This window comes from Brachyistius frenatus, unplaced genomic scaffold (genome assembly GCF_029030835.1).
Source record: "Brachyistius frenatus isolate BFR_SWC_R1_liver_20210118 unplaced genomic scaffold, ASM2903083v1 Contig_6, whole genome shotgun sequence".
Taxonomy (NCBI): domain Eukaryota; kingdom Metazoa; phylum Chordata; class Actinopteri; family Embiotocidae; genus Brachyistius; species Brachyistius frenatus.
Window position 1 is genome coordinate 4,695,001 of NW_027210605.1, and position 18,509 is coordinate 4,713,509.

General features: G+C 40.3%; 1 protein-coding gene across 1 annotated transcript in view; it reads right to left on the bottom strand.

Annotated features, from left to right (window-relative positions):
• Window positions 1-438, bottom strand: part of LOC138614506 (leucine-rich repeat-containing G-protein coupled receptor 6) — a 38,518-nt gene extending 38,080 nt beyond the window's left edge. Inside the window, exon 1 of the mRNA XM_069687997.1 lies at window positions 1-438. This exon is cut by the window's left edge and continues 344 nt beyond it. The gene's annotated coding sequence lies outside the window, so the exon portion shown is untranslated.
• Window positions 439-18,509: the final 18,071 nt, after the last annotated feature.

An 18,509-nucleotide genomic window follows, 5' to 3' on the forward strand; every position in this document is an offset into this window, starting at 1 on the left:
CAATAGCCCCTCACTGCCTTTTCCTCCACTATACGTTGTCCACCTATAAATCTGTCCTGTCACAAGGTGTCTGTCTTTTAATCTCTCTTTACCTGCCTGTCTCTTAGCCACTACTTCATTCCCAGGGGTAACTTCTCTACCTTCTCTCCAGTCTTCCCTCACAATTTCCTTTTTATCTTCTTTGTCCCCCAAACACACTCAGTTTTTCTCCCCCTCTCTTTCTCTCTCTTTCCCTCCTTGTATATATCTCTTGCTCTCTCTGTCTCTCTCTCCTTACCTATTGTAGAAGGAGCTGTGAGTTGTGAATGAGCCACCCTCATTGGCCCACAATTTAGGGATGGGCTGGAGCATCTCCGGAAAGTGGGAGGGGCCCGCGATTCTCAAACTCTTCCCTCTCTTTCCCCCCTCTCTTCTTTCCCCCCCTGTTTTACTCAGCCTAGAAGCTCTGACTGAAGAGAATGGGTGAGTGTTTAGTTTAAAGAGGGGAAAAGCAGAAGGAGAGGGTGGTAATATAGTAAAGCGGTGTGAGACAAGATTGCTCCTTGTGGGGCCTTATGAATGGTACTGAGAGAAAATGAGAGACAGTGTTTACAGCTGAAAAAGAGAGGAGGAAAAAGGCAAGTTCTGAAGGATAAGAATGAAGGCAGCAGAGTGTGTGCGGCTGCTGTGCTGTGCGAGGGAGACGCTGAGGGTCAGAGTGTGTGACTGGGAGTGACTGTTTGGAGGAAATTGGAATTCTGACACTTCAGCACCCCTCAGTCCCCAGAAAGAGCAGAATCCAGTGTCTCGTAAGTCACACCTTCTCAGGTTTCCGCTGCTGGAATGTCGCAATCACAGGAGCCCAGAAGCACACACATGCATGCATGCACACAGGCACATGGATGCCCATAGATAAATAACAGATTATGAGTGACCGGTGCAAAGGAACTCACATATCCCTTTCACATGCACACACTCCAGTCTATAGAGAGAAGAGTGTGGATTTGTGAAGTGTCAGCTGCCCCAGGCTGAAGCCTATCTATATTACACAGTCCATCTCTGCTCACTCACTGTTTTTCCACAGAATTTTTACAATCTCATCCAACATCACCTTTTTTCATGACAACACATAATTCTTCTTGTATATCTTTAATATTAAAAATAAAAGTGCTTTTCCACTGTGGACAAGAGCAAGAAAGTTATCAAATTAGACCCCAAAAGGATACATATGATTCTGCCTAATATGTTGCACAACTTAGCTTTACAGTGTTGTGCACCTGCTTGTACAGGATGTTTAATTACTGGCTAATGATGCACTCTATAATTACAACAAATCAAAGAAGGAAAAACTGGCTTGCCATTCAAAGCAGCACCGACTTTATTCTGTCCTTTTGTTAAACTTCAGGCGTATCTCCCAGCAGCTGGTACTAACAAGTAAAAAGCTGCACTAGGGATGGGAGATGATGCATTATTTCAATAGGTAAGAAGACTAATAAAACACAGATTCTTCCTAATAACTCCAATTTAAGTGATTTTAGTGTTTTACTGGAGGAATTACAGTCTTCCATGAGCTGATCAAATCAATCACTCATAAAATCTTTTCAAACATTAGTGGATTAACTTAAAAATGGATCATAGTCAATGTGGAAAACAAGTCTGTCTTCTCAGTTCTTGGAAAGTTGAGGCTTGAGGAAGGCTTTCATGTGACAAGGGTGCTATGCAAGCAAATGCACACATGCAAAGCCAAGCACAGTGAAGTAACATGTAAATTTATTATATAAAGACTCCCTAAATAGGCCTTGAAAACTCATTCAGAATTAGATACTGGATTAGAATAAGAGAACAACATGCTCCTGAAAATAGAAAACTATACTGATAAAAGTCTTTGCAGTCAGTTTGAGGTTTGTCTAACCCGTGTCCTTCCCTCTGTCTCTCTGTCTTTCTCCATCTCAGTCTTTCTTTCTCCACCATCCTCTGTAGGTTGAATAGTTTCTCATTAATTAATTAACATTCCTATGCCACTGTGTTTTCTGAGGGGCCTTTGTCATGGCCCCACAAAAACTCTTTCAGAGCTGTTCTTCACAATCTCTCTCTCTCTCTCTCTCTCTCTCTCTCTCTCTCTCTCTCTCTCTCTCTCTCTCTCTCTCTCTCTCCTCGCTCTCTTTCACTCTTTCTGCTCTCCTCTCTTGTTCTCTCTTTTCTTCTTCTTTGTGGTGGAATGTCTGTTGTTGCTCCCTCTGTCTATTGTCAGTTTAAAGAAAAGTTGCATGAATCGCTACCACGTCATGTTTTCAGTTCCCCCCCCCCCTTCAATACCTCTAATGCACAAAAGGCAGATATACAGACTTTTCACAGGCACACCTTGTGTGATTTTACAGTACACCCACATAAAGCAGCACAATCATTCCCATGGGCACACATGCATGCATATGTACGCAAAAGCACGCACATGCTCTTCATGCACCTGTGAACTTCCCCACTCCCTGTGTGCTCTCCACCCTCTCCCCTTCATGCATGCTGAACTCTGTCATCTTTTTAAATGCTCTTTAATTGTCTGGCCCCGGGGGAGCCCTAAAACACACACAGTGTGTAAAAACTTGCATGTCTGGTCTCCTGCCCGTCTGTCTCTTTCTCTGAATTTTCTCTCTTCGTGGTCTTTATCCTTCCCTTCAACCAGGCATGGTGCTCCCTACTGTAAAAGAAGTAAGACTACATATTTGTTTAAATTGCACCCGTTCTGACAGTTTTGATCAATGTGTGCGAGGTTAAATGTGAGTGTGCGTAATCCAGTTTTCAGCACAGTAGCAGATTTTCCTTGACATTGAATAATTCAAACAAAGAAAGGATACTTTAAAATGAGTTGCTAAACTAGTTAGTTGGAATAATGTTATATTATGAGACACAGGGCTAGTAAAGATACTCTCATTAGCATCTTCTTACTTTCATAGAGAATGTTTCCTTCATGTTTCTGTTTACAGTAGTTTAAACGCATGTTGAACAATTGTCAGCTCTATTTAAAAGACCATATTCTATAACTTGCTAAGTTTACAAATGTTAAGATGACAAGACATTTTACAAATGTCCCGTCAAAGACTGTTAAAGATTCATTGTTTAAAGCACTAAACCTATAACTTTGGAGATGAAAAGCTGGTTCTGATTGTTTTGTCTGGTAATGCTCAGTTCTAGTACATCATCTGTAGCTCTATATCTGACTAAAGAGACTGGAGAGATGTCAGTAATGGCTACCAACACAGAATGATAGTTTAGAAACTTTCCCTGGGGACATGAGCCCCTTTTCCACCAGCGGTACTGATTCTCCTCTACTTGACACTATTCTCTTTTGATACCAGGCACTTTTCTGGATTCATTTTTCACAGCAGATAGTAGCATCAATGTGGCTTTGTTACTATAGCAAAGCAGCATGAACCTGATTCACTTTGTGAATCCTTTCATCAGCAAACAAACATTTTCTCAACTCGGCATATTTTGGTTTGGCACGTTATCATTGATCAAATATTCCACAGAATTAAAAAAAATAAAAGCCATCTCTTTCGTAGGTTTGGCTAGTTGATAATGGTGGGATTGGGCAGGATGTCCGATGTCGTGCACATAGTGACGCAGTGATTGGTGCAATTCTTTCTGTGTTCTGCAGTGTTCACCTTTTAGTATTGTCTCAGCTCACTTGGAACCTCAAAGGAGCTGATTTTGACAAACTTTGGAAAACTCCAGAAAAGCAGGTAAAAGGTGCTTAAGGACATTTTGAAGAACTCAGTCACTCTACCTGCATTTCTACCAGAGGAACGAGCATCTTATATTTTATAGTTATATTTTATATTTTTACTGCTATGTTTACTGCTATTTTATTGCTTTTCTATTGTTCTATTATTATCTTATTGCTTCTGTATGCTGCTGTAGTGAAAAAATTTCCCCTCGGGGATTAATAAAGTAACTACCTAACCTAACCTAAATGAAGTTCCAGCAAGAAGTCTGAACATTGCTGACTGGTCAAGTATACGCTAGTGTTTTCCCCAAGATCTTACTGACAATTTTAGAAACCTGCAACAGCGACTACAAGTTTATTTTTCTTCATTGTGATTTTACACCAACACATAGAGGTGCAGAAGAATTCCTGTCATAGCATTTATTCAGAGGAAGACCAGTGATTTGTGAGAGCGATGAGAAGGTCCACCTTAAATTTAGTTCAAATCTTCATTGTTTTGCATTGTCGCACGCGAAATAGTAAAAATGCTGCACTTTTTCTGACACATCAACTCATTAAACATTTGTTTAGTCTTCGCAGGGCCTCAGACCACAGTGGAAATGCAGATAGCAAAGTTCTGAAGGAACCTTGGAAAGCTAGTTTCTTGGAAAGTTCCTCAACACTAATGGATGGAAAAAAGCTCTGTGGTGTAAACATGGCTTGAGAATCATTTGCTTACAAGTACAACAAATTGCTCATTAGAGTACCCTTAAGGCCAACAGACATTGATAGCATCTTGACAACTCATCATTAAACATTACTGTCCTGTTTGCCAGCAAGGACACATGTCAGTTCTTTTGAGAAACAGCAATTTTATTACATCCACCCCACACATTGGCATACAGTATATGGTTACTGCTTCTATCTATAGCACGCATTCAGGGTGTGATTTATCCGTCTGTTGACATGCGTCGAGTGACGTAAGCCTCCACTTATGTGATTAATGAGGTCTGTGAGTTAATAATGTACAATTAACACATTCCAGATCTGAGGGCCAATCAAATCCTGCTCAGGAGAAAGGCTTGGTCAGGCCCAGTGATGAATGAATGTCCCAAACATACGCACTCACACACACACACACACACACACACACACACACACACACACACACACACACACACACACACACACACACACACACACACACACACACACACACACACACACACACACACACACCTCTCACTTCTCTTTCTCACATTCACTCTCCTGCTCACACACATGCTATCAAACAGTCTGCATCAGATCAAAGCCAGTGCTTCCTCCCCTACCCTCCCCTTCACCGCTCTGCTCTCTGGGCTGTAAACACTATCCAAACCACGGCAGCCTTGAAGACACAAAGACAAGTAGCTACCTGACACCTGACACTAACTTGAGAGCACTCACCGTGTTCTACCTGGGAATAAAACACACACACACACACACACACACACACACACACACACACACACACACACACACACACACACACACACAGCTACCTGAGCTCCTTACAGCAAGAAGAGTCCATTCAGGGATAGAACAGAGAAAGTCGTCGGGCAATCAACCCCCCTACCCCCCCACCCCCCCAACACACACACTCTAATACCTCTTCACCCACAACCCGTGCCCCCCCTTCACCCACCACCCTCCAAAACCTCTCCTCCACCATGCCATTGCATATCCAACACCTTCAGCTACCGCTTTAAATTAAGCCAAAAGACCAAAGGTTGACAGGAGTGTGTGTGTGTGTGTGTGTGTGTGTGTGTGTGTGTGTGTGTGTGTGTGTGTGTGTGTGTGTGTGTGTGTGTGTGTGTGTGTGTGTGTGTGTGTGTGTGTGTGTGTGTGTGTGTGTGTGTGTGTGTGTGTGTGTGTGTGTGTGTGTTTCTACACACTTGAATGTGCAGTTCTTTGAATTCATGTACTCACTGTGCCTTTTGTCTGTATTTGTGCATGCCTAGGCTGTACAGAGGCAATTGAAGGCTAACTCAGGTATACTCAGCGGAAGCAAGTGAGACGCCGTGGGTCGCCAGTGGCGGCAACCTAGGTGTGTACTCTGGCTTTTCATGTGAAACCACCTGAAAGCCAACAAAAGGTCCCTCTCCTTCCCTTCATCCCCCCCCCCTTCCCTCTCTTCCTCTCTGCATCTCACAGTACAAAGGAAAGGAATGAATGAAAGAAAGAGCAGCAGAGGAAGGGGGATGAGGTAAGGGGATGAGGATGCAAGGGTGGGGCAGGGGGCTGCAGAAGCGGGGGTGCTGATGAGTGGGCGAAACAAGGTGGTGGAGGTATTTTCCTGTGTGTTTATATAATAAGACAATAATGAGCCCCCAGGGCTGCCAGGATCTTCATCACAGGCTGGAGTTTGTCACCTTAGATGGAGGGTTTGATTAATAAATCAGTGCTACAAATTTAGTAATTTAGATGTTGTACAGCAACTTATTAAGTTTTCGTATGGATGCCAGCAATATTGTGTCCATTACAATTATTCAGATAAATTCAGATACAGCACACTCATCCTGTCACCTTGTCTGACCATACTTATTTGGGAGGGACCATGTACAATGTTAAACACATGTTACCATTTTATGTATTGTACCAGATTTTAGAGCTTCAACAGCACTAAACAAACAAGACAATTTATTATTTTTTACAATATCAGTCTATTATGTTACCATGCTAACAATTGATAATTAGCTCAATAAATATAAAATTACAGCTGAGGCTGATGGGAAGTTTGGCAGATATTTGTTCATTAACCAAAGTGTTGGACAAACTTTGATCTGGTGACATTGTGAGATAAAAATGACCAAAGTTATTACAGTCAAGGGTGAGATATATGCATCCAATAGTCTTCAAGACTTTTTTACTCAATATCACAAATTTGAACCTGATGTTGTCACGAGAAAAAAATCAGGGGATGACCAAAATCAGACATATTGGCAATCTGGAGCTCTTGAATGTCTGTTTGAAACTTCATGGCAATCCATCGTAAAGATATTTCAGTCAGTGGTGGACTGGCAGATTTTATCAAGTTGCTAGCATGGGTAACAAAAACAGTCAGTGGTCACAGAGTGAGGGAGCTTTTAAGATACTTTTCACTGTAGCATAAACACTACTGATAGAAGTCATTGCGTTGTCTGATAGTGTGTTTCACAGAGAGTTCAAACTTCACAAATACACTGCAACAGAAAGGTACAGGAATAATTATTAACACTTATATTCTCCAAATGACATTTTAAAAACAAGACACAATGTTAAATATCAGCAAAAGTTTTTATTAATATTATATTTATTAAGACTTATCTTTATCAGTAGATAATGTAAATATAACTTCAACCTCACATCAGAATTACAAGAATATAAAATAGCATTACTAGCCGAATCTACTGACAAATCCAAAAATATAAAGTGCTGTACTACTTGTAATGTATTGTGTTCTCAAATGTTGTAATTTGAGTAGTGTAATAACTAACAACAGACATAAGAGGGAGCTCCTACAATCCACACTGTGTACTGTAAACTGTAAAGAAAGAGTTATCAGAAAATTAGACAACATAACGTTTTTCTCCCTTCAGAGGATTTAATCAGTATAAAATATGGATGAAAAAGCTGACAATGAAAAACGAAATCTCTTTAAACGAGATAAATATGTATAGATATTATAATATTCTTATTTCTATCATTTTTAAAACAATATTGTGCACCTTCATAATATCATTCAAGATGTATGCTATGCTATTTTCCTTGATACGCATCAAACAATTCTGTGTATAAGCTAAGTAACAGATTCCACTGTGTTTGTGAGCATACATACATGAGCTTATTGGCTAATGCAATTATTTTAAAATGCTTTTGATCCTGCAAATAAATCTTAACGCACTACAGCCAAACACTTTCCTTGACATCAAGAAGTCTCCAATGCAGCACCAAGACAAAGCTTTCTTGTGTTTTGATCTCCCCTCTGCTTGTTTTCTCTGCAGTGACAGTGTGATATACGAGGGTTAATATGGTGAAATAAGCTGACTAAAGCAGACAGGTCTACACAGGTACGCTCCCAAAGAGAGAGACGCTCCAGTCCTGTTTGATGCTATTCTGAGCGACGCCACTGGCGCTGCAATCCGAGCGGGTGCTTTTAAGTGAGTTTGTAGGTGTGTGTTTGTCTGTGTGACTGATACACCTGTAAATTCAGGCTATAAAAATTGTATTTACCTTGAAAAAAAAAAAAAAAAAGAAGTGGTTATCAGTGTTGGCACGGACTGCCTGATCATGTCTGTGTGTGTTTGTATGCGCACTCTTGCAGGCTTGTGTGAGTGATGAATACCTTGTGCATTCTTTGTAGTCGTACCCAGTTCTGCATGATAGTATCAGTCATGTCACTGTAGAGGGAGACTGATGTTAACAGTGACTGAAAGTACTGGACTATCTCCATAGACTCTCATTCATGCAGAACCGAGATAGGACAGGCAGGAGACTCAACATATTGTAGTGAGAGATGAGGAGAGGAGCCTCATTGTAGGTTTCACACCAGTCTCACAGAATTCCAGTCATCTGAGAAGATTTCAACTATTAAAACAGAAATTAGGCACCTGAGAGATATCAAGTTTACCATCACTGAAAACATGGTAACAAACTGTGGATTAAACAGTGCAAATATATTGCGTGAGCTGCATGGGAGCAAGAGTTGATGTTTGAATTAGGTTATGAAATGGCGCCATCTACTGTCAACAGCGAGAATAGCATCACTTAAGCAAGTCAAGAACTAAACAGCCAAGAAGATGGTGTCACCGAAATGTTGAAGCTCTATATCACTCCGTATTTATGAATGGCTCAAGCTATGAGTTTTCTGTGCCGTACTTACGTATTCACTAGCATCTCAGTCACACTGGGCATGAATAGATAAACCAGCTTTTGAACTCCCATGAGTGTCAGAGCTGATCCCTCGAATGCTCAGAAAACAACGTAAGAGTTACATGAAGAGTTAGGCAGGGTGATACTTGTTTCAAGGACATGAAGAAGAGATTGGGTGGTGGAACGTGAGACCTAAGACACTTGTTTGTACAAGACTGGATGATATGGTAACTCTGCATCAAACTGATTGAGTCTCTGATTCAGAAAGATGTTGATTTATGACTTGTAGTGCTGTTAAACTGCATCGGGTTATACTAAAGGTGTTCCTAATATTTTGTCCTTCCGTTTTACAGGAAACGGATCAGGTTGACAAGATATTAGGAACACCTCTCATTATAACCCATTGTACTTCAACAGCGACACTGCTCTCAATCAGAACTGAACATGATCATCCTCATGAAGGGAGCAAATGCTGCTGCGCTGTTGTTTTAAGCTTTGTTCTTTATCTGTCAGCGGTTTTAATGTTATTGCTGATTGTTGTATGATCCATCACTAAGCAATGGATATGAGGAGGCTGATGCCGATCATCTGATGCGATTGTAAGTGCATTGCTCCATCTGAACTAACACTGTGCTTTATAAGTTTTCTAAAGTGTCATATGTCCCCAGTTGGAGGGACTTTAGCTCTATTTGATCATTAAAAACATCTGTATTTCGCAATATGTGAGGCATGAAAACATAATGTTCTCTCGTTTACCACTACCTCTTCGATTAGCTGCATCCAGCAAGACATCCAAGTCCACACCCTCTTCTTAAACAATGAACGGCCTCTGTAGTTTTCCTTCAGCCGTTGTTCATTTCTTCTGGTATTTTCCTCTGGTCAGAATCTTCCTTCCCACAGACCTATAATTTTAATTTTTTTGCTGAGGTTGCAGTTGAATATGCACTGTGGTAATCGGTTCTTTTGAAAACAACAGACAGACGTTGATGGTGACTGTTCTGCGCTGGGAGAGCCCCTTTCAAGTTCCAGATTTCAGCAGGTGTTGTGAAATTATGATGGTCAAGTTTCAAGCACACATGACAGTACATGTACGGGCATTTGGATAGAAGTTTTTTTCTTCAGTATTAATGAGTTTGTAATCCTAATGATTAAATCAAATAAATGTAAACCCTGATTACATCCTCTCTTATTCAGGCCAATGGCGGTTAACCCTTTCTAAAATCCCTATAGGTACTCTTCCAGCTTTGACACAATATCACCCTCATGCCTCATCACACAAACTGCCATTCATTTTACTGAACTCAGTCAGGCCTTTGAAGAACGAGAAGTGATAAATATCCAATAGTGATTCTGACAATGACGCGCTCCTCTGTGGAAAGAGGAAGCCTTTAAATCACAAAGTCTCAGTACAGTTCCGACATGCTTGCACGATTGTCCTGAGTCCACTGGACACTCCTAAAGGTGCAGAAATCACAGCAGAAAACCCATCTTAATGTAGTTCCCATGGATTCAACCTTCAACCTCTGATGAAACTGTTGAGTGCATTGTTTTCGTAGGTCCCTTTTGTAATTTCTCCATGCCCCACTGAAGACTATTTCCCAAGATATAATGTGGTTCTTTGCTTCTTTTTCTTGAGAAAATTGCAGAGATGTGCCTTCAAGTTACACTTGAGATGTGCACTCACTGAGTTTCAGTTCATGTTGGCACGATGGCATCACATTATCTGTGCAGATTTGTCAGCTGCACAATTCATGCTGCAGCTAGACAAAGATACAGAATTCAGATTTAGTGACTGACAAGGCCACTGAAAAACACTGGACTCTTTGTCAAGTCATGAAACCAGTTTGAGACGATGGTCCAGCACCATGCTGGAAGTAGCCTTTAGAAGATGGTAATTTGTGGTTATTATGCGATGCGCTCGGTCAGCAACTACACTCAGACAGGATGTGACATTCAAACCTTGATTGATAGGTATTAAGGGGCCTAAAATGTGTCAGGAAAACATTCCCCACATCATTATACTGCAACTATCAGCTTGACTGTTAAAACAAAGCAGGTTGGACTGCTGCTGACAACAAATTCAGACTCCACCATATGCGGCAATTAGCACAAATTGCGATTTATCAGACCCAGCAACGTTTTTCTAGCCTGGTGTCACCGGACCTAAATTCATTGCAGGTTCTCTCCTAATGGGCATAGATATTGGGTTCATTTTGAAAACCAATCACCACTGACCATAATATACCATATGCTGTGTGCCAAAATTGTACCGCCATCGCCTATGTTGGAACTACTTCAAATGTCATCGAACTTATCCACCCCCACTGGTTGCTGTTTTTTCAGAGTTGAACTCGAACAGGAATTCAGGATTATAATCTCAGACTGAAGCTGTGAGCTGTAAATTTATCTTGAATTTAAAAGTTCTGAATGTTGATTTTTTTTTTTTTTTCCATCTGTTGCCTCTTGCTTCTGAGCTGATCTGCTTTCACGTGCATGCGCCCAAGATGTGAGTAATACTGGCAGATACAGGCATGGACACAGTGTGAATGGATGCAACAGACTCTGTCTGCAGTGGAAAGAGCACAAATTTATCAAACATCTAAAGCAGAACAAACAGAACAAAAACACAAATGTAACCTTTTGAAGGCCCTTCCAATTATTAGCAAGGTTAAACTGGCACCAGAGGCTTTCCCAAGCAGCTAATTGTTTTCATGCTAAACCACTTAACTAAGATGGTAAACAATATACTGCACCTCCTGAACATCAGGTGTGGCGTTGTCATGTGTGTGTTAGCATGTTGACATTACATTTTCCTCAAAGCACAGCCTCACAGAGCTGTCAGTCACTCATAGTCATGTCATCAACATTAATCAAATTTTCATGCCACGTGTAACTGCGTGCCAGTTTTTGCTTTTGTTCTCCACCAGTTTCTCTATCAACTCTGTTCATGCCCTACTGTGGAAAACTTCAAATATACTTCAAACGACGGTAAGTCTTTGTTTGTAATTGATTTGGGTGAAGATGAATTTGTGACTTAAATAATGACTTGGTTTCACACCAACACAGTATAATGGTCATTCACAACAATGTAGTGCACAGGACAGAGAAACCTTTTCACCATCTAAGAAGGACCACATACAGATGTTTCATGAGTCCGTTGCTAATGAAGAGGCTGATGTGATGTGGGATAGAAAAGACAGCTATTGTTTTCACCTACCCTGCCCTTATGTCAGCTATGGAGTGGAGGAGTGGAGGTGTGGTCCTCCAGCAGGAGAGTACACTATGATCTGGTCAAGCTGTACTTACAGACAAATATAAATCATTCTGCTGTGTGTGTGTGTGTGTGGGGGGGGGGGGTTTCCTCTGTGCAACAGGGACTGCTTTCAGAATAGCTCATCAAAGACCCTCAGGCCCTTTATTGTGTTCTTTGGAAAACTCTCATGGAGATGTTTCATTTTATCCTCTGAGCTCAGATAAAATTTCACTCTGTCACTCTGTCTCTCTTCGCTCGTGCTTATCTTGCTGTGAAAACAGATGATTTATGTACAGCCTTCGCACTCGAGTTTATGTGTTATTCCGATAAGGCTGGTGGGGTTGTGTGCGTGGTTTATGAGTGTTTATTGAGACCACAGATTGTCGGACTGCCTACTGGAGGATACAAACAATCTTCCGTGGGAATGCAAAGTCCCACCAGTTCCCAATCCCGTTCCTTATCTCCAGCATTCCCATATGAGTGATGTATATTCTCTTCCAGAACCAGGACCATTTCACCGCTGCGCTGCTTGTGACCATATGCAAATGACATAGATTGATATATATATGCTGCAAGGTAGTTAAGATTTGTTACATTTGGATGAAATGCTTAAAAAAAAAATTCCCAAATAATTTTGACTTGAAAATTTAAGTCAAATTAGCTTCAAACTAAATAAAAAAATACTTGCATTGAGTCAAAATATAAGAGAGACAGAAATAAAATTCAGGAGTAAAAACAAGTGATGGAGAGGCAAAGGAGGTGGTAATGTTGGAGGGGGTGGTCAACCTCAGGTTTTGCATATTTTCCAGTGTCTCTGACAAACAGCTCAACACCACGGCGTGTCCAACTGCCTCCTCACCTGCCAGACTGCTCACCTGACTCACCTGGCCTCCATCGGGGCCCTACCCATGGGTGTGCACATCAAACTGAATTTATAAAAAACTGTTGCTGCACACTAATTATTTAAATGTTCATTAGATACTTCCACACAAATTCTTACATTTACTTACATAAATCAATTATTGTGCCCCCATAACACAGCTGCATTCAATGTTGATGAAATCAATTATCTGTGCAATGCTGACTACACAATATGACACATATTATTATGCTCACTTATTCCACCACAGTGCATGTTAGTGTTTGTCACTTATCACTCACACACACACACACACACACACACACACACACACACACACACACACACACACACACACACACACACACACACACACACACACACACACACACACACATTGTCGTGTAAGTGTAAGGGGAATTCCCAGTAACCTGCATGTGTACAGGTGATTTGCGTATGTTCACTAATCTAAGGGGTTTGGCTTTAACTGTAAACCCGCTACACCTGGACACATGGACACACACACACACACACACACACAAAACCACACACACACGCTCTCTCTCTCAAACACACACACACACATACACACAGCTCATTATTCATCAGGAACCAATGGCCGTGTTGATAAGCCCACTACAAGCCTATCTTATTTGCTTCAAACCTCACACACTAGTGGTCACCGATGTTTGTAAGTGTTTATGTGTGTGTACGTTTACAATTCACCTGCCATTCTGTGACCGTTAAACATCGCAAGTGACTCAGAAACAATACAAGTAGACAGCTGATCAAATCTCTTTGAAACTCACATATAGACACCGTTACACTCGCTGAGCAACAAAGGCAGTATGCAAATAAAATTTGATAGTAAATGCAACTAGCATTGCATGTAGACATCCAGATGTTTTACACTCATTACCCTCAAGAGATGAATACAGTAAAATAATATGAAGCTGCTATGTCTCATTGGAGATAGTAATAGTATTTTCTGTATTTAGAAAACATAGTGATCTAACATTTTTGGCCTTTTTTTGGTGCCTTGTAGATGAAGCAGTTCTTGAAATCAGCCTCTGATGTAAAGTGTCGCTCTCGCCTCTGTCAATCCTCTCATTACCTTGAGTTTATTTTTAGATGCGAAGTCTTATTTTTAGTCAGGATTTTCCCACTCATCCTTAAAAGAGGACCGACGAGACTTTCAAGGCACTTCCAAAAACACAAATCAGATAAGTGTAACCAACAACATGCTCTGGTAAAGCAACAATTGTCAGGTTTCACCTGCCTCTGTGTGTGTGTGTGTGTGTGTGTGTGTGTGTGTGTGTGTGTGTGTGTGTGTGTGTGTGTGTGTGTGTGTGTGTGTGTGTGTGTGTGTGTGTGTGTGTGTGTGTGTGTGTGTGTGTGTGTGTGTGTGTGTGTGTGTGTGTTTCTGACTGCCAGGGTCCAATGTATCTCTGGCCTTATCATCCCGCCTGTGTCCTCCAGGTGCAAGCTGAGTTATACGAATCCTAACCGTCACCTTCACTGAAAGTTGAGGGTTTTTCCGAACACGTTTATCAGGGCTTTTTAAAAAACGTCTTGAAAGTATCTTTATTTTTTGACATCTCCTACTGCTGCACTTTCAACTACTACTGTAACCTCCATTACTTGCAGTATTACCCCTACAGATCTTAGTGATAGTGTAAGTACTGCTTTTGGTATGGATACGATTGTGATAAAGTCTGCTCCTGACTTGACTGCAGACACCTATTTCATTACATTATTATTACGCACCTTTGTGATGCCCCTGGCTCCTAGACTTGTCTCTGAAAGAACTCAACAAGTTTGTCTTTATAAGTGCAGTGTTTTGTCTCTGAATGGTGTCACAACCCGGCTCAAAAATCCATGACAAAAGAGAAGGAGATGCAGTTTAAAGGCAAACCAATTTTTATGTTAACCAAAATATAAAATGAATGCAAACCAACTGAAAAGACCATAAGGTGTGTCAGTCATTGCAGTCAGTGGTGAAGGTGTGTCTGGATGTGTGAACAGTGTAAGACAATGTTGTGTGGCACAAAACAGCAGATATGTATGTGAGAGAAGAGCTCCTTTGGACTGAGGAAGGGATTTTATAGAGCGGAAACACTGGTCTCAGGTGTCTCCAATCATCATGTCGGTCTGCCTCAGCCGCTTACAATAATATTGAACTACAACTAATAGACAAGTTCAGCAAGCAGGCCAGCCATCACACTGACTTTTCATTTTTGGCTTTCATGCTTTCTTGTGCCAGCACTTTGCTACGCACAACACACAAAGAGTGCTGATGTGACGAGATTAGTTTTGGACATTACTGTCATGACAATGCCGGCAGCGAAGGATACAGCACATGTGGTGCGTCATGGGAAATGTATGTTCTTCAAAATAAAAGTGCAGCATCAGAAATTCTGTAGACTCCAAAAGAAAAGTTCCCTTCAACTTTTCAATTTTTCAACTTGGTCCCGCCAAATGGTGGGTTATGATCCAAAAGTGGGTCGCGGGACACACCATTTTGGATCATAACCCACCATTTGAGAACCACTGTACTAGACCTTAATGAGATCTATAATTCTGATACAAACGCTATGACTTAACTACTAGTTTACTTTGTCAACTATTACTGTGGTTGTTAGTGTCTTGGTATTGATATAAGCATTTGTACAGGTATTTGTGTTAGAGCTGGATTTTCTAATATTATAACTGTGGGTATGATACTGGATTAGAATTAGGTCTTGTATTAGCATTTAGCTATAATACGGATGTGTCATGTATTTGCCACAATGTCAATTTCATACAAAAAAAAGTTGTGGCTGTGATGTTTGTGTCACTGAATCCTGACAGTGAAGGCTCATAAAAAAGAATGATGATACAGATTATGGGGGCAGGGAGGGTTGGGCATGGTAATATCGACCCTGATGGGACATATTTTTTGCAGTGTAAGCAAATATTAGACACACTAATGTCCTACTATATCATAAGATTATAGCTTCCTCTGTGGTGTTATTTTTTAGTTGTGGATATGCTTTCATTTTCGTAGCATATACAATTGGCATGTAAATCACTTACGTGAAAATCTCCTGCATCTTGCTGAACAGCATCACGTAAACAAACAACTGGTGTAAAAGCAACAGTTACTTCAAGATCAGATTGATCAATCAAACCAGAATCAGAACATGAGTGTACAGTAGGTGTTAATTGTTTAGACCTGCACATGAGCCATCATGAGCAAACATCACATGTGCATGGAAGAAAAGCAGTAACGTTCACAGTGAGTTGCAGTTTATCCATGTGTATATGAGTGTGTATTTGCTCCACCTGACACTCCCTGACATATTGACCCTCCATGACCCGTGTCTTTGTGTACCCTAATGGTTTACAGTGCAGATGGTGGTAATATTTCAGTATAATGAATTTTTACACTAAACCTTGACAAGTCGTAAAGTTATTGGTCCAATTCCTGTGAGGACAGCTGGAGCTCTTATCATGTTGAGATGATAGCTGTCCTGTAACATACACGTCATATATCATCTTTTCAAGGAAAATGCATTACGTCAGTGCTTATCAGGTCATAAATACCCGAGTCAATGCATTTTAATAATATTCTTTGCTGTTTTGTTTGTTTTGTGCAAGTAAGTGTATGTCTGTTAACATGTACGTGATACATCCCTGCATACATTACTGGGAAACACAGAAAACAGGTGATCAGTCCACCACTGAGTTAACATACAAAGAATCCCAGACATTTCCGTTCACACCTACAGACAACGAGAGCTGGCAGCTGAGCTGATTTAAATGTCAATGGACTGTTTGAGGAATCTTACATGAATGCAGGTTAAACAGAGTAAGCCCACACAGTGAGGAAAAGTGTACAGGAACCTAAAAGCTTTAACCATCAGTCTTTAGAGTTTCACTGACAATGATTTGCACACTGATATGGAGAAATAAGAGATTAGTTATGGTTGATTAAAGTAAAGTCTACCACTGACAAATCCCTCACGCTTTACTTCCTCGATTAAATGGTTATCTTTTGTTTAAATACGAAGGAGCTGAAGTGTTGCAGAAGTTTAATAATTATTTGAGTGCCTCATGTAACAGATGGTGGTTGTTACTCATCAGGTCGGTGTGTTTGCACAGCAGGCTCTTTGAGTCCATCGGGTTGTCAAGTTTGCTGTTGCAGACCAAGAAAAGTTTGGGGGGAATCCCTGCACTGCACACAGTCACCCAAAAAGAAACATGCCAGTTGTTAACTGGAATCTACGTCTATAGTAATAACACACGTAGGCATAAAAAAAAAAAAAAAGGAACAGCCTCACTTGGGAGACACAATGTCGCCTGCGAGGAAAGTGAACTATGAATGACATCATTAGTTCCTCACCTGGGGTGTGACGCAATTCCTGTTGTTCTTTACTTCCCTGCAGTGCTTTATTAAGAACAATTTCATATCTATACATCAGCCCTCACTTTAATTAGGATTAAATTGTATTGTTTATCAGAGTTTCAGGTATGTTCAGTGAACAATAATAACAATTATCAAACAGGGAATTGTATAATTAATTTATTGAAAGTGCATTGCTTAACATTCTTTGTTGGGGTGGCTATGAAAGAAATCTCTCCATTCTGTCAACTTAAAATATAAAAGTAGGCGACTGTCATATGTGATACATCCTAAACATTTACATCCCCTCAAACCTTTGTGCTAACACCGTGGAAGTCACAGCAGTAGGAGTGACCACCTTCTCCAGTCCCCATAATAATCTTCCTCCTCCCCGGAGCTACATTTATTTTAAAATCTAACAGTGCATGGGAGTACAGATTATTCGGGTAATTGTTGTGTAATTGTAAATACAGTATGAACTGAGAAAAAAAACATTAATTAAAAAAGTGTGTATTGTGTTTTTTAAAACTTTTTTTGAGTCTGTATAAAAACACATTGATTCCTCACAATTCAACGAAGCACCACAAAAAGTGCTTAACTGAGGCAGGAGACATTTTATTTTATCACTTTATTCAGCAATTATATGCAGCATATGCACATTTTAAAATGGTTTATAACTCCTTATAATGTAGTTGTAAGCAGATGTGAGGTGTTTTTAAGCATTTATCACTGAATGCCAATATATAGACAGATAATAAAAGATGATATCTAAAAAACATGAAAACATCTGCAAAAATATAGTGAATAAGTTTTTGTGGGAGACATTATATTTGCTGAAATTGCTGTGCATCACAAACAGCAAAATATTCTTAAACACATGTAATGTATCATAAAAAAAAACGTAAACAATGTTTATATTCTGATTATTATGATAAGTGAGGGATCGGGGGTTATTCAGTTGTTATGGCCTTGAGGCCAAAGGTCGCTGTCATAAACATAGTCTTCATTTGTGGAATATGTCCTTATTGAATAGTGTTCAGTGAGCATAAAAATAAACACACGTCTTTGTTGGTCATATTTCCAAACTTTAACACACTAACATATCATAATAACATTGGGAAAAAAGTGTGACCATATTGTCAACTTTCTACTACCCTCACAAACATTTCTTATGTTAGCATAAACAGCTGCAATGCATTTGATAAGAAAATGTCACAGATTTGTCTTTAAAATTATGTTCACTTGGTAGAATTTTCTGATAGACATTTCAGATATTACATCAGCAGATAGCCAGAATTAACATTTATTTTGTAAAACCACACCCACTTTGGCAACACCCCAATGAGAAGGGGAAGGAGGGTGTGTGTGTAAAAAAAGACTATAAAAGAGATGACATCCACCTGGAGCATCATACAGGTGAGCTTTCACATTCTCATGTGTCCAC